The sequence below is a fragment of the Pezoporus occidentalis genome, unplaced genomic scaffold (assembly GCF_034315485.1).
Source record: "Pezoporus occidentalis ecotype Australia unplaced genomic scaffold, CSIRO_AGI_Poc_V1 ctg26, whole genome shotgun sequence".
NCBI lineage: Eukaryota > Metazoa > Chordata > Aves > Psittaciformes > Psittacidae > Pezoporus > Pezoporus occidentalis.
The window spans coordinates 2,747,485-2,761,663 of record NW_026914502.1 but is presented as its reverse complement, the minus strand read 5'-3'; the positions used below and the strand labels follow the sequence as shown (position 1 = coordinate 2,761,663).

Genomic DNA, 14,179 nt, shown 5'->3' with positions numbered 1-14,179 from the left:
CGTCCACTCTAGCTCCTTAACGCTTCTTCATTCCCCAGCACTCCCAGGGCAGTGAGCATGCCTCCAGAAGAAATGCTTCTCATCACACTGGCTTGGCAAACCACATCATGACAGCGACAGCTCAAGTGGCATCCGCTCTGGCTGCTGTGCTACCCAGCCATGGGGCTGCCTACACAGATACAGGGCAGCATCTATCAGCAAGTCCCAGTACTGCATTCCCTCAAGGGAGGAACACAGGCACTAAACCTGCAGTTACACTATTTAATATAATTAAGGAAGTTAACTAACATGGTTCTCTTAAAAACTGATTCTGCCTGCATGAGATTTGAGTAAATAAAACCAAGCCTGGTTACATCTATGGAGTTCACTCCTGTATTGCAGTCTCTGGACCACCTTCTGCAGGTGATAACTCCCCTTGGATTTCCACAGCACCTTGGATGTGCCCCACCAGTCCAAAACAAAACCTAAATGAACAGCATCTGCTCTGAACACCTGAAACAAGGCATTGTCTTATAGCTGTTTCACTCAACAGGAAGCACTATTTGCCATACCAGCAGTTACTACACATCAGAATTAACTGTTTACCTGAGAGAATACACTCCAGGAGCAGTGAACACAGCACTAATTCCTTTATGGGCAACCACCAGCACTTCCCCCCACCCACTCATTATTTCAACTTCCCTCAGGATATTTAAGTGGAAAAGATCTTCCCATCCAAAACCCCTTAGTCCTGATCCAACTCCAGCCTCAAGGTGGACCTGCAATCTTTACCTCACCCATCCTCTGCTTCCTGTCTAAAACCAAACTATTCCAGATTTATCACGATTGACTTTGTTCCTTCCCAACAATGGTGTCTTTGCATACCTTCAAGGAACTGCCTTGATAAGCACGGCCAGTAACCAATACAGAGAAAATGACTAATCTTCCTGTCCTGCTCCCTGCCAAAATTTTCCATTCCCTCAGTAAAAACATGGACACACACAAAAGTCAATTTAGCATTTGTCAAAATAGGAAGGGAAATGCATTGCTGGTATGGAAGTGGAACTGCATAAACCAAACAAAAACCTCTGGAGATGATGGGGTGTTACTATTTGACTGCCCTAAAAGCATCTTTGTCACCCTCTTAGCTGAGTGTACGCCACACCCGCCCTTGACAGCAGAGGTAAGTGCTTTTCCACCTTCTTCCTTCACCTCCTTTCTCTCATGCATTGCTTCCTTCTGCTGTGGGAAAAGCAAGAGCATCCTCGGTCTTCGTGATTCCCTTTGGCACTGCTCTGCCTCACCTCCTCCCTCCCTTTCCCGTGTTAATACCTTATCTTTAGGAGCCTTACCTATGACAACATGGGGAAAAATTGAGAGGTGGACTTGCAAAACTGCCTCTCTATTCCCCCAAAAGAGAGGGAACGCACAGCACATAGGTGAGATACCCACCACGTTCCGAGTGCCAACACATACCCCCAGCTGCCCTGGCGATGCAGACACGGAGGATGTGGGCATGGGCAGAGACAAAACATCCCGCTGACAAACTGAGCATGTGGGGGGAAAAGAGCTGGTGATAAAACCCCATGTGTTTAAAAATCACACAAGCACTCAGCAGCAGGAGCAGAACGCCCATCTCTTGAGCCTTTATGTAAGCACAGCCAGTCTATTTACACTTCTGCACATGGGGAAATTCCTCAGGCAGCAGCTTTGGTAAGGAGCAGAAGGAGCGGGGGGAATGTCGGCTCCCAGCCTCGTTCCTCCTGTTGCGGGTGAGCAGCAGGTAGCTTTCCGAGAGAGCTCGGAGACCCAGGATGAATTCTCCACCGAGCTATAGGGGCCACCAAGGAGCACCGGGACCCGGGCTGCTGACCGGGCTACCACGGCTGGGTGCCTTACAGCCTCCAAGTCGGTCAGGGAAGACCAAGCCCAAACCCCTCCGATCCCCGCAAGCCACTCAGCCCTAACGCCGGGCTGCTGCCGCCGAACTCCGGGGACGGCATCCACCGCCCTGGGAGGGACCCCGCTCCGCTGGGCGCAGCAGCGCTCGCACAGCCGCAGGAGGCTTTAAAAGCAGGCAGCCTAACAAAAGAAGCGCGGACAAAGAGCCCAGTCCCACGTCCTCCCTTCCACCAGGTAGATTACTGACGACGGGAAACCGAGCCGAGCCCTGCGCTTCCTCCCTTACCTCCCCTGCCCCATAAAACGTGCGGGGATGGGCGCCGCCGGCCGGAGCAGAAGCTTTGTTCCCCGCCAGCACCGGGGGGAAACACCCGGACAAAGAGGCAGAAGCGGCCGGCGCCGATAGGGACGCGGGGGGGACTCCCGTCCCTTTGAGCTGCAGGGTCTCCGCCGAGCCGGGCAGTAAGGGGGGATCCCACCGCCCCTCCCTACCTGCCAGAAACGCGAGGCGAGCGACGGCAGGGGGGCTGGCACAAACTCCCTTAAAAGTAGCCAGAACCCGGGGACAGCTGTGAGCAGCTGCGCCGCCGGGGAGGGACCTTCTCCCCATCCCCGCAAGGCTCCAACACCGGAGCGCAGCAGCCGCCCCACGGGACGGCGCTTCCCCTGGTCCCGCACTCACCACCATCACCGTCGCCTCCTCCTCCTCCTCCTCTTCGCCCTGCTGCCTCCGCCGCTGCCCCCCGCGCATCCCGCCCGCCGCCTCCTCCCGCCTCCCTCCACCGCCACCGGGAGCCGCCCCCCGCGCCGCTCCGCCCCACGGCGGGGCTGGGGTGCGGGGCACCCCCGCGGGGGGAATGGTTCGCTCCCCTCAGCCCGGGGTCGCGGCAGCGGGGCGGCCGAAGAGGAGACGGAACGGGGGGGGGCAGGCGAGGGACGGAGAGCGGACGGGCGGAAGAGGGAAACGCACACACGGATACCCGGGGGGGGGGTCCTTGCCGGGGCCGTCCTGGGGCACAGGCAGCGGAGGGGCCTCCGGCGGCTGATTCACGATCCATGGATCGGAATCGAGCGTCAATTTCCTGCCCGCAGGAGGAGCTGAGCAAACAGGGCGGCTCTGCGAGGGAGCGGGCCCCGTTTTCCGCGCCTGGGGCTGGGGATGCGTTTACCTGCGCCCTTCCTCCTCCTCCTCCTCCTCGGGCAGACGTCCTGGAGTGGTGGATGAGCTGCACACACGTGTGTGTGCACACCCAGCGCGCCTAAAAGACCCCAGGTGCTGAGCATCAGGGAAGGATGCACACAGCTGGCAGCACCACCCTTTCAGCATCCCAAAGTGGGGAGTGGGCGGATGAGCCCGGCTGAGCCTCACTGGTGGGGTTTCCAAACCAAAGCAAGCGTGCAAAACAACACCAGCTCAGCAAAGCACAGTGCCCAGTTAGGGGTTCCTGCTTGGGAGGCTGCTGGGTGGTAGAGGCAGCAGGGATAACCGCTGGGATGCAGCTGTTACCAAGGCAAACTGAAAGGGTGAAGAGCCTCTTGGGATGTGTCATCCCACCTCCAGGATCAGACGATGCTGGGAGCCCAGGGTGTATAAAGAGCCTTTGCCTAGAGAGCGCACATATAGCGTGAGCTTGGGAAGGAAAACTCGAGCAATGAGGGATGCGAGCCAGCCTGGAGGACTGTGCACAGGGCACTGAAGCAGAGTATCCTGCATAGCAACCTTGTTTCGTGCTGTGTGGCCTCATCACTCTGTTTCCCAAAGAGGAAATTTGGGGATCGCAGCACATACCTGCTGCACACGGGTCCTCAGGGATGAGTTGAAAACTGCTACCACAATCACAGCGTTCCCATCCACCGTGGGGGAATAGTGTTCTTTGTGGTCTGGTTTCTTCCTTGAGTATTCCAGGGGATATTTGGCTTGGCTACAACCGTTACTTTAGCACGATGTAAACTTAGTAATAGCTCATTAAAATCTGGAATCTATATAATAACACAGTACCAGAGAGTATTAAAAGACAAAAAGAGGGCTTGTCTGCCCTGGTTTCTGCTGTAGTTTACATAGAAAAAGACAAACTTTTGAGACTAATTGCTATAGGCCAGAACCTAGATGTGCTTTTCGGTGCTGCCTCCACAAATGTCCAAATGCTTCATTTACTGCTAGTGTTGAACCTGGCTCTTCCGTTTCTTTTCACTGAACAAGCAAGGAGAGCACACAGTTAGAATAAATAGAGGCATATACATACAGCAAATGAAGAACTAAGGACATGCTCACAGCTGGAAGAGGCAAGAATGACTTTTAAACCCTGGCACAGCCAAAGCCAAAAGCAGCCAGTCTTCTCTTGGTCTCACGTGATCTTCCCTTTCCTTTTAAGTGGGAAAACTCTAAGTAATTGTGTGCAAAAGAAATCACCCTAGGGAAAATGATGTCTAATAGTGCGGAAAGGAGTAACTTTGCTCCTGTGGTTAAACTGTTACTCTGAAAGACTTTCAATGTGCTGAAAAGTGCCTTTAGTTGGTTCCTACACAGCAGGTGGGATGGCAGCAAAGCTGGGTCAGGCAGAGCATGCATTTCTCCTCATACATGTCTGCTGGGAAAATCTTATCTGAGTCAGTGTCATCTGTTTCTTGGCAGCAAAGGAGAGAAGAATAAGGAATAGGGTTTACTTCTAACATGACAAGAGGCACTCAAAAGCAGCCATAGCTGCAGCCTTAAAATAACTTGATAAGTTGGAATGTCTAACAGGCAGGAGTCTGGCAATGTAAAACAAAAGACGCTCTCTTGCACGTTTTAGGAGTAGGGAATACTTGAAAATCAGCATGCCAATGAAACTCCAAGAACTAAAGAGCTGAGAACTGTTGCTGCAATGAAAGAAACAATACTACTCTTAAAGGCAGGAAAAGGGTATGGAAACTTGCACGAGAGCGACAAGTTGTAGGTGGGTTCAGCAGTCCACCTAGCTAGCTTTAGCTGCTTTCATAGCAGTTGCATGGCTACATCAACTCTACTGCATAACACAGAGGCTCTCCACCCCTGAGTATGCAAGCACGCCCAATAAAAGTTTAGTTTCCATGGCAATTCGTGTGAGTAGAAATGAAATGTTGGAATGTTTGCAAGAAAAAAAAGATGCTTTAATCTGGAGCATTGAAAATGATAATTAAAAACCTTCAGTGCCATGCTGCTGCAACAGGGAAGGAGAGAGCGCTGCGGAACTGAAGTCCCCCCTGAGCAGGCACCTGCAATCACAACCTCTGCATTGTTGTGTCCCTTACCTTTACAGATTTTATCCACATCAGGTGTGGACGTGACTGCATTGCTGTCAAATGAGCCAGAGCCCACAGCTGGGAGTTGGTTCAGGCTTTATGCTACCTGCAGGAGGAGGGACAGTATCAAGCCTGCCAAAATCAGTCAAGATAAGACTACCCATTGATGAGTGGGTGTAGTTACACACAGTCTTTGGTGGCGAAACTGGTCTGGTTTCTTCCCCTTCCTGCCCTAACTATTCATTTGGATTGCCAGTCTATAGTTTGTGACCTTCTTTGGCTTGGCTGATGCAGTTACCTGTGAAAACCAGATCAAGAAAATGATCCAGATAAAACCTCTTCCTTCCTTCCACCTCTTCCCCATCTGAAAAAGGTCCGACGAGTTTTTGCTGTGGAGCGTTTGCTGAGAAGAGGAACACATAGATCTGAGCAGATGTGCTTGAAACCGTGCCTCTGCTTCTTGACCTGGCATCAATAGATGTTAAAATACAGGTTTTAATACCGATGGATTGTTAAAATTGCACCCTTTTTGTACAAACATGTGTCAGCAAATTAAGTTGCAACGGTTCAGTGCTTTCCAGCGTGTAACCAGAGCATTTGTAACCACTGCGTCAGTGAGGAAACCCAGCTGTTGCTTGCCACTGCAGAGTAAAAACACACATCGGTTTATAGCTTGAAAATAATAACAGTGGTCACAAACAGAACTTCTGTTGGAACATCAAAGCAAACAGTTGTAACCTCCTCAAAGACCTTTTGGAGCCTAGATAGTGAAAGAAACTGGATTTTGAAGGCTCATTGGGAATCTGCAACATAAAAAGGCAATCTGGAACGTGCCTGCATTCACCAGTCCCACCCCGATGAAAACATCAACTCTGATAGCTACGCTGGTCATCCGAGTTAAACACCCTAAAAGCCTGTTAACGCAGCACATAGTGGAGAGGTAGATCAAACAACATAAACCAGTGTAAGCTCAGGTTCAAGCAGTGCAGTGCTCTCGTGACTTGCTCTGAACCTTCCTCAAATTGCCTCACAAGAGCTATCGAGAAGAAACTACCCAGGGAAAATAAGCTCCAGTATTTGAGTAATCAAATCTCATGCTCCAGGGCACAAATCAATTGCTGGAAGGGTCACGAAATGAATTTCCTCAGCCTCTTCCTTTGCACAGTTGTACACAATTAACTAGGTTGTAATTGCAAGGCAAGAAAGCAGTTAGGTTTTGCATTCCTCTGAATCACCGAGTGCTGCTGCTTTTGCAGCTGAATTGGGAGCTCGAGGGACAGGTCTGGGAGGTGGGTTTTGTTGCACTTCTGTGGGGCTTTGCCTACATGTACAGCACAGTGGTGTGGTCTGTTCTTCCTTTGATGCCGACTGCCTAGCTCAGGGTAAGGCTACCGTTAAAGTGAGGACTCAATCGAAGTGGCTTGCTTCCTGTTAATAAGAAGTTACCTTAAAAATGTCTCTATTCGTAATTGCACAACTCATAATGACTCATTTAGGGAGCAGCAACGTTGTAGCCATAATGGCCTAAAGATATAAAGGTTTGTTAGGAAGGTACCTATTTTTATTAAAGCATCTCTACCATATAGCGCAATAAAAGACCATACTATTTCTTCTTTAAACAGAAGATTTTAGTAATCAAAGGGATTTTTACTGACACAGGCCAGACATTACTCTGCTTCAAATCACAGGAGCACTACCCTATTAGCTTGCATATGGCTGTCTTTGCAGCTAATAAATTGCTTCCCTTTGCTAGAATAGGCATGCTTCTGTGAATGGGGGTGGCTTAGGGCTTAATTATCCCACTGTGATACTGCAGCTAAACTCACTACAGCGTTACTAAAGTTTTTCTGTACACAACCACATTTTTATACATGATCTGTGAGCGAATGTGTTGAAACCCGCAAGCACCAGGTCTACAGGCAAAACCGTGGCCCATGCTCCTCACAGGTGTTAAATCAGCAGGCAAACTGTTGGCAGAAGACATGGTGCAAATGCGATAGCTACACTGGTATAGTCACAGTCATGGATTAGGGTAGCTGATCGTTTTGTACTACCAGTTGGATACAAGGGTATCTTCATCCTAGCTGCCCATTCTAGACTCATCAATGTGGCTCGTCACGTCAGTGAGATAGTACTTTCTTTAGCTGGGAATTAGAAGAAACCTAAAAGCATTTAAGCCACTTGTCCAAGGTTACACAAGACATCTTAGCAGGAGCAGGGTGTGGAACACAAGAAGCCAAGATAGTACTTTGATTTCAGTTAATCAGTGTAAAGAAATCTCTCCCTGTGTTGAAATAAATGCTCACTTGGCTTCTTTCTCCTGTGTAAAACTGTTCTTGTCCTTCAGGTGAATCTCAATTAATTAACACAGTCAAAAAAGAGGTAAAGCAACGCTTTTCTACCAAAAGGAAAGATGATCGCCAAAAAACTACTTCATAACTGTTCAGAGTCATTTGGGCTGGAAGCGATGTAGTGGCTTTCATAAAGGACAAAGCATCGCCTAACAAAGTTTAGATCAAATATATCCTCACAAGTCATTCTTGAGGCTGCCTTTGCTGATGAATTTTCATATGTGCATTTAAAAGGTTTGTAGAGGATTTTTCTCAGCAGATGGCTCCCAAATGTGGAATTAAATCCTATTAGCAGCACAAAGGATGACACGGTATCACTACTGCTTTCCCGCACTAATAGGAGCGGAATAAGAGGCAAAGGTACATGTTCGCCTCTGCTTACTGGGATTTTTCTCCAGATACAGGATTAAAAGCAACTAAAAAAATAGAAGTTATAACAAGTTTTTTCCTCCATAGTCTTTACTTAAAGCTACCTTACGTGTTTAGACAAAATAGAGAAACCTAAAAGATAAACATCCTGAAGATGCAATGATGCAAAATCAGCCTAAACCAAAACAGCCATCAGGTGACAATCCACCATCTGACCTCCCCACTGCACTTCAACCCCTTCAACTAAATCCTAAGAGTATAGTGTGGTGGAGAGGGTTGCAGAATTGAATACATTCAGCTCCTGTCAGAGTGCGCAGGGCAACATGAACCAGCATTTCCCTGCAGGCTTTTAACTGATGGGTGCTATAGGAATCCGTCTCCTGAGGCCAGGACAGCGTTTGTATCAGACAGGCTGTTGGGATGCAAGGCACCATATAGCACATACCCCTTGCATATGCCCTGTGCTAGATTAATCCATATCCTGTTCTTCCCTATTCTCCTTATGTCAGGCCCATTTTGAGTTACCATGGGCTGTACCCAGCTGTCCTACTGGTAATGCTAGTTCCTTGTGCCCACTGTTGGATGTGCCACCTTCCTCACAGGATCTGTCCTCATGCTAGTAACAGGATGGGGTTCCTGAAGGCAGGGCAGGGAGTGAAAACATAGGGGGGCATAGGCGGCAAACAGCTGGAAGAACTTTTGGGACCATGAGCTTTGTTTAAAGGAAGTAAAGCACTTGGGTACTTCAGATTCAAAGCCCAGCATCTCTCCACCTACACAGCCTGCAGTGGCTAGGGCCACTGCACTTGAACCAGAAATTGATGCTTTACAGGGTACGATGGTGAACTGAAAAGCAAACAAACTCAGACATATGTGGAATATGAGTAGTTTGGAGATGCTATTTTACAGGAGCCAGACTGTGTAAAGCCTGCTGATTTAGGCATGTATCCTTGTCTGCTCACCTGCGAGCATCCATCCCCATCCCGCAGTGTTGCTCCTGGCAGCCTGCTTGCAGCAAAGCCCCGGCTGTGCTCTTCAGTCTGGGCCTGCACCACTGCAGCCACAACAACGCGTGCTTCCCATGAAATTCCCACTGACTGATGTAGGATTAGGCCCACAGGAAGCAATAAAATATGCTTGCTGATCCCAGGGTATCACAGGAAATTAATATACGACAATCTTTAACACATTGTTTTCATAAATTGTAAGTTTGTACTGCAGTTTAAAGACCACCGTGACATCTGAGATAGGAAGCTGGGGGTGGTCTCTCTTCTTTGTCACAATGCCTTGTTTGCACATTGCTTTTTGGGGTTTTCCCTTGCTGTTTGCACTACCGAATCCTTCAAACAGTCAGGAAAGCAGTGTACCTAGTGTTAGTAAGCAGCGACCTTCATTTTGTTTGTAAGGTCCTCAGACCATCCTGTAAACGATAAACCCGTGCTAAACAGCAAGAGAAATGTGCTAACTTGGTGCTACACTTTGCTGACAGGACATAAATAAGGTAGCAATAGGAAACGGGGACACAAAAGTAGCCCATAGGAGCCAGGTGGTTAATGCATAAAGAGAGGAGGGAGGGCTGACAGCAGATTCTCATCAGACCTGGAACCAGTTTATCATTAGTGTGCTTTGTAAACCTCAGACGTTTAACAGGGGGAAAATATTCCTTCATGCCTCAGATCTCCTCTTCAGTTAACGGAGGCTTTAGGTTCCCCCTCCTCCCCCTTTCATTTCTGGAGAGGCTGCCAAGTTCTCCCAGGGCTAAAAGCAACAACTTTCTGTTCAACGTTACTTCATGCTTCTGGTATTAATCTAATAGGAGGCTAGATGGGAGGAGGGGGAAGCAGCTTTGAAAGCCGATTTCCTGCCATGCAGCAGGAAAGCCATAGAAAATGCAGACCTAACAGTAATTTTAACAGCTGGACGACTGCTTTGGCTTTTACTCGCCATAGGAACAGGCGACCGCATACTCTTTCTTGCTGTTAGAACAAGAAAACATACCTCAAGCAAAAGGCGAGAAGAAGGCTTGCGATTGCAAATACCCCCGGTTAAAGCATCCCGTTCGGCTATGCTAGAAATATCAACACATTCAGCAAATTGCCTCTCATTCCTGTTCACATTCCTAATCAGGATGTTTGTGGAAACAGAAAACATACAAAGACACCATCTTGCTAATAAGCACTTGAACAAATATTGACTTGGGAAGCGCTCCAGCAACCGCTTTAAGAAGGGTCTTAGCGGGTTTGAGAAGCACGCAACTGGGACCTTGAAATGAAACTCCTTGATGGAGGTGAAAAAAGGAAATCACAGCAAGAAGAGCAGATTGCAAACGTTCAATATTTAAGCCACATCCAACAGCAGGTCACAGCCACATATAACCTACATCAGGGAACTGTTAGCAGCACCCCTCCCAAGCATGAGGCACGCTGGTGGATAACTTCTTATAGTCAGCCTCCATCCTCTGGGTAAGTTCTTAGGAAGAGCTTGACTATTATAATTGTTAATAATAGTAAATGTTGGGTGGGTGATGGCCGCAAGTGTAGTCCTGTATCTTAACTAGTAAAAAGAAAATGGGTATTTTTCCCCTCCTTCCATGCTTTTTGCTCAGCCTTTGCTCCACCTGTTTCTCACACGCCATATGGCTCAAATCACGACATATTGCAGCAGATTTTTTTTACATTGATGCATAAAAAGCTTAATAGCGTACACATGCTGAAATCAAACCCTGTTTTGTAGATAAAGCAGGGCTATCGCTTGTTTGTGCGTGCTGTGTATACCAGTAAGGATCCTCACCGCAGATTAGCTTGATTATAATGCTTTACCTGCCTGCTGATGCATGCCATCATCCGAACATGGCAGCTGGTTTTTATATCACTAGCTGCAGCCAGCTGTTAGACTGAAAGCGTTAATAACCCTTTTCATAGGTCCCAGGCTTGCATTAAACAAACTGTAAGACTCACTCTCAAGGGCAGTGATGGCAGAAAAGCCCCAGAAGCTAACACCCAAAACACAAAGTAGAAGCCACACTATGTGAGCCAGGAGACTTCTCATGGGGCAGATAAACACAGGGCTGGAACATTTGATAGCTTGAAGGACCGATGGGCAAAATAAAAGCCTTGAAAACAAGTAAGGCAATGAGAAAAGTTGCTGTGGGTATCACATTAGAAAAGCTCAAAGAGATGGAGGTGCTTGGGGATGCGGTACTGCTGGAAAGGCAGAGATGTGCATAAAGAAAACTGTTCCCAGTTTCTTTATCATTTTATTCTTTCATAAACCCCAGCCCATTAGGCACAGCTTTTAAGTCAGCAGGACCATTGCCATCGCTCCCTCTGTACTCCAGAAATTCCAGCTGGTATCAGGTTTGCCTTGTAATGGAAACAAGCTGGCAGAACTTCAAAGACTTGATAACAGCTCAGACAGAGGAAGGACAGCAATCATTAGTTAGACTTGGCTATTAAAACTGTTGTTTACACCTCTTTTTTTTTAAAGAGAAGTTGGATAGACTTTGGCAAGGCTTAAAATGGTGCCACTTCTGTCTGGCCACAGCTCAGGAGGAGAATGTGAACATGGAGCCGTATTGGAATTTGTTTGGGAAAAGCTATCTAACAGCTCAACTTCCACCAAGCATGCTGCAGCCAGGGGCTACGAGCACCCTGAAGTCACTGAGCTCACTCAGACAGCTTTGAAATGACTGGAAAACTGAAATGGAAGTTTAGAAGAGCAGGGGTGAGCACCCTGTTTATTTCTTCATTTGAAGGCACAGAAATCACCCAACCCTGATAAATATTGTCTTGTGAGCACGAGCACTCCGAAGAACCTAGGAAACAGAGTAATAAAACATTAAGTGGAAATAAGCCTTAGAGTTATAATTTCAGGTATCAAACTATAAATCTGCCTTTGATGGACAAATGCACTTGAAACCATTCCCTCTCGGTGCTGCATCTTTTAGTTTTGGAGCACAGTAGGATTGCAGGTTCAGTTTCAAGACTGCCCTAACGTTCAATGCCGTGCCAAACAGCATCTGTACTATGTTAAAGTGCCGTGATCCGTGCCACTTTGCATTGGTTCAAGAGTTATGCTGGGGCTCACAGTAACCCGAGGCGGAGTATCTATACAAATAAGACTTCTTTACTCCTCTGGAAAAGAATGTTTCTCTTTAAGAGCTATTACAGTCCCTCATTTCTTTTCGTACTCCTCTCCTTCTTCCCTGATCATATGCAACCGAAGAAACGGCCTTTGTTAGCTTTTTCTGAGCTGGCAAGAAGCCCAAAGATCCAGCTGACAAAAATCTCAAGTCAGCAAATCCAATGGGAGGAATGCCCTTTTCAGAGCCCCCATTTCACAGTCTCCCTGTCACGGACCATCTCAATGGCACCACACAGAAAAGCCTCGCATGGCTTTTCCTCACAAGGTGAATCACCCTTATTCTGGTCTTTGTGCTTAAGTAATTAACTCTCATTACCCACCCGCTGCTGCCCAGCATTTGGACCCTGAGTTATAAGGAAGGCTGATGCAAGAGCATCAGTGCAAAACGAAGCTCCCATCAGTGGGTTCAAGCAGCGATTGCAAGACCCAGTGGGTCGGCTCCTGTCTCTCCCACCCACTGTTATGCATGCAACATGCCATCCTATACTCTAAGTCAAGTAGCTTGAGAAGGCTGGGTTAGCCTAGACAATGTATGGGCAGCAAAAGGTCCCTGGAGTTCAATACATGTGTACTGCTGTACATCCCAGCCCACTACCAGGTGACTGAGTTGGCACCAGTATTTCTAACATGAGAGAGTCAAAGACTTCGCAGAACCTTCTGGTTCACAGCAGTCAGCAATAGGGGAAACAGATGCTGTGAAGAAACTGAAGGTTCTATTAAGCTGGATAAGGTGAATTTCAACGTTGTGGGTTTTTTCTCCCCCTCCCCAAAGAAATTCAGTGCTTTTTAAGGAGGTAAAGAACACAGTAAATAAAGACTTCAGCAGGCGGCACAGCAATCTGCACTACAGCTTCACAGTACGGAAGTGGTGCATCCTGCAATCAGAGCGTTTCATATAATGTCAAAATAAGCACTCATTTCCCATGCAGTTTTCTTTCCCGAACCTTTCCTTAACCAACACAACAAGCAAACACTGCTCCTTCTGTTCCTTCTTGCCCCCCCTTTCCTCAGCAGTCCTTTGGTATTTACCTCCTCTCAATTTGGATTTCCTGTCTGTTCCCTAGGGAAAGGATTTTCCTGTGAGAAACAAATGTCACGCTGCTGATCTGTTTGGATGCCAATAGACGGAGTCTTTCCTCCTTGCAAAGCAAATCTCTCATTTACCTGCTATCAGCATGGTACTGCTCTCAGATTTGATTGAAAGGATGAACTTTCTGGTCCCTAGCAGAGCTGTTAGGTCCATGTAAATTAAGATGGAGGCAACCGTTACGGGTAAACGAAGACCTAAAGTGGATTGAATCTCAAAACCAAACATTTTGAAGACATACCTCCTTTCCATAGCACATCTTTTTGCTTACTGTAGCTGGCCTTTTGGTCTGAGAGGGGGAGAAAACCAAGTGAGAATACTCATGTGCAGAGAGCAGGGCACAGTGATTCTCCCAGAAGAATCTAGATAGGGTGATACTAAACATACGCAGCTGTTTCTGAGATTACCATGGTTGTTTTTCATGAGGGGAGAAATCTTCCTGGCAATTCACACTTAATTATGTGTGGAAATGAAAGCCACCAGCAGGACATGGGAGGGAGGAAAGAAAGCTCTACATCTGAGCAGTCAAAGTCCCAGGAGATGCGTCTGCTCAGATGGCTGGGACCCAAAAGTTGCTTCACCTCAAATACAGATCAGATCTTTTCATCTTTCCTCATCAACCAAAGAGACCAGGAAACCTTTAGTCTCTGGGCTGGATCATGGTCAAGTATGCCGACTTATTGACAGGCTCTGAAGTGCTTGGGAAGGACAGCAGTACCACTTCTCTTTTCTGGCCCTGCAGAGACCAGAAGATGCAATACAACTATGCCATAAAGACAGAAAAGTCATTTCTGGAAAATCATTGAGGAATGCATTTATATGCATACACACTCAAGTACAAGGTCTGCATGCTATATGGAGCATAGGTAACACCAGCATAGTGCGAAAGCCTGGCTGAAGAATGCAGTAGGATATACCACTTAGTGCATTCTCATTTAAAGGTCTTAAGGGTGCTTGGTGCTTGGGATATTGAAAATGCCTTAGATCTCTTTGCTATCCTCTTGTGATGCATTACAAAAGATGCTAGATTGCCATGACTGCAACAGCCCAACTGTGGCAAACAACAGCCTATGGCTTTGAATCTGTT

At 47.5% G+C, this 14,179-nt stretch overlaps 1 protein-coding gene across 7 annotated transcripts in view; it reads right to left on the bottom strand.

The window, feature by feature from the left end:
* PHLDB2 (pleckstrin homology like domain family B member 2) overlaps positions 1–14,179 on the bottom strand; it is a 116,040-nt gene that overhangs the window by 61,928 nt on the left and 39,933 nt on the right. Inside the window, exon 1 of one of the 7 annotated variants that reach the window (XM_062623954.1) lies at positions 2,564–2,582. The exons of the other annotated variants lie outside the window; for them this stretch is intronic. The gene's annotated coding sequence lies outside the window, so the exon portion shown is untranslated. Of the gene's footprint in view, positions 1–2,563; positions 2,583–14,179 lie in introns of those variants that run through there. 7 annotated transcript variants of the gene reach the window in all.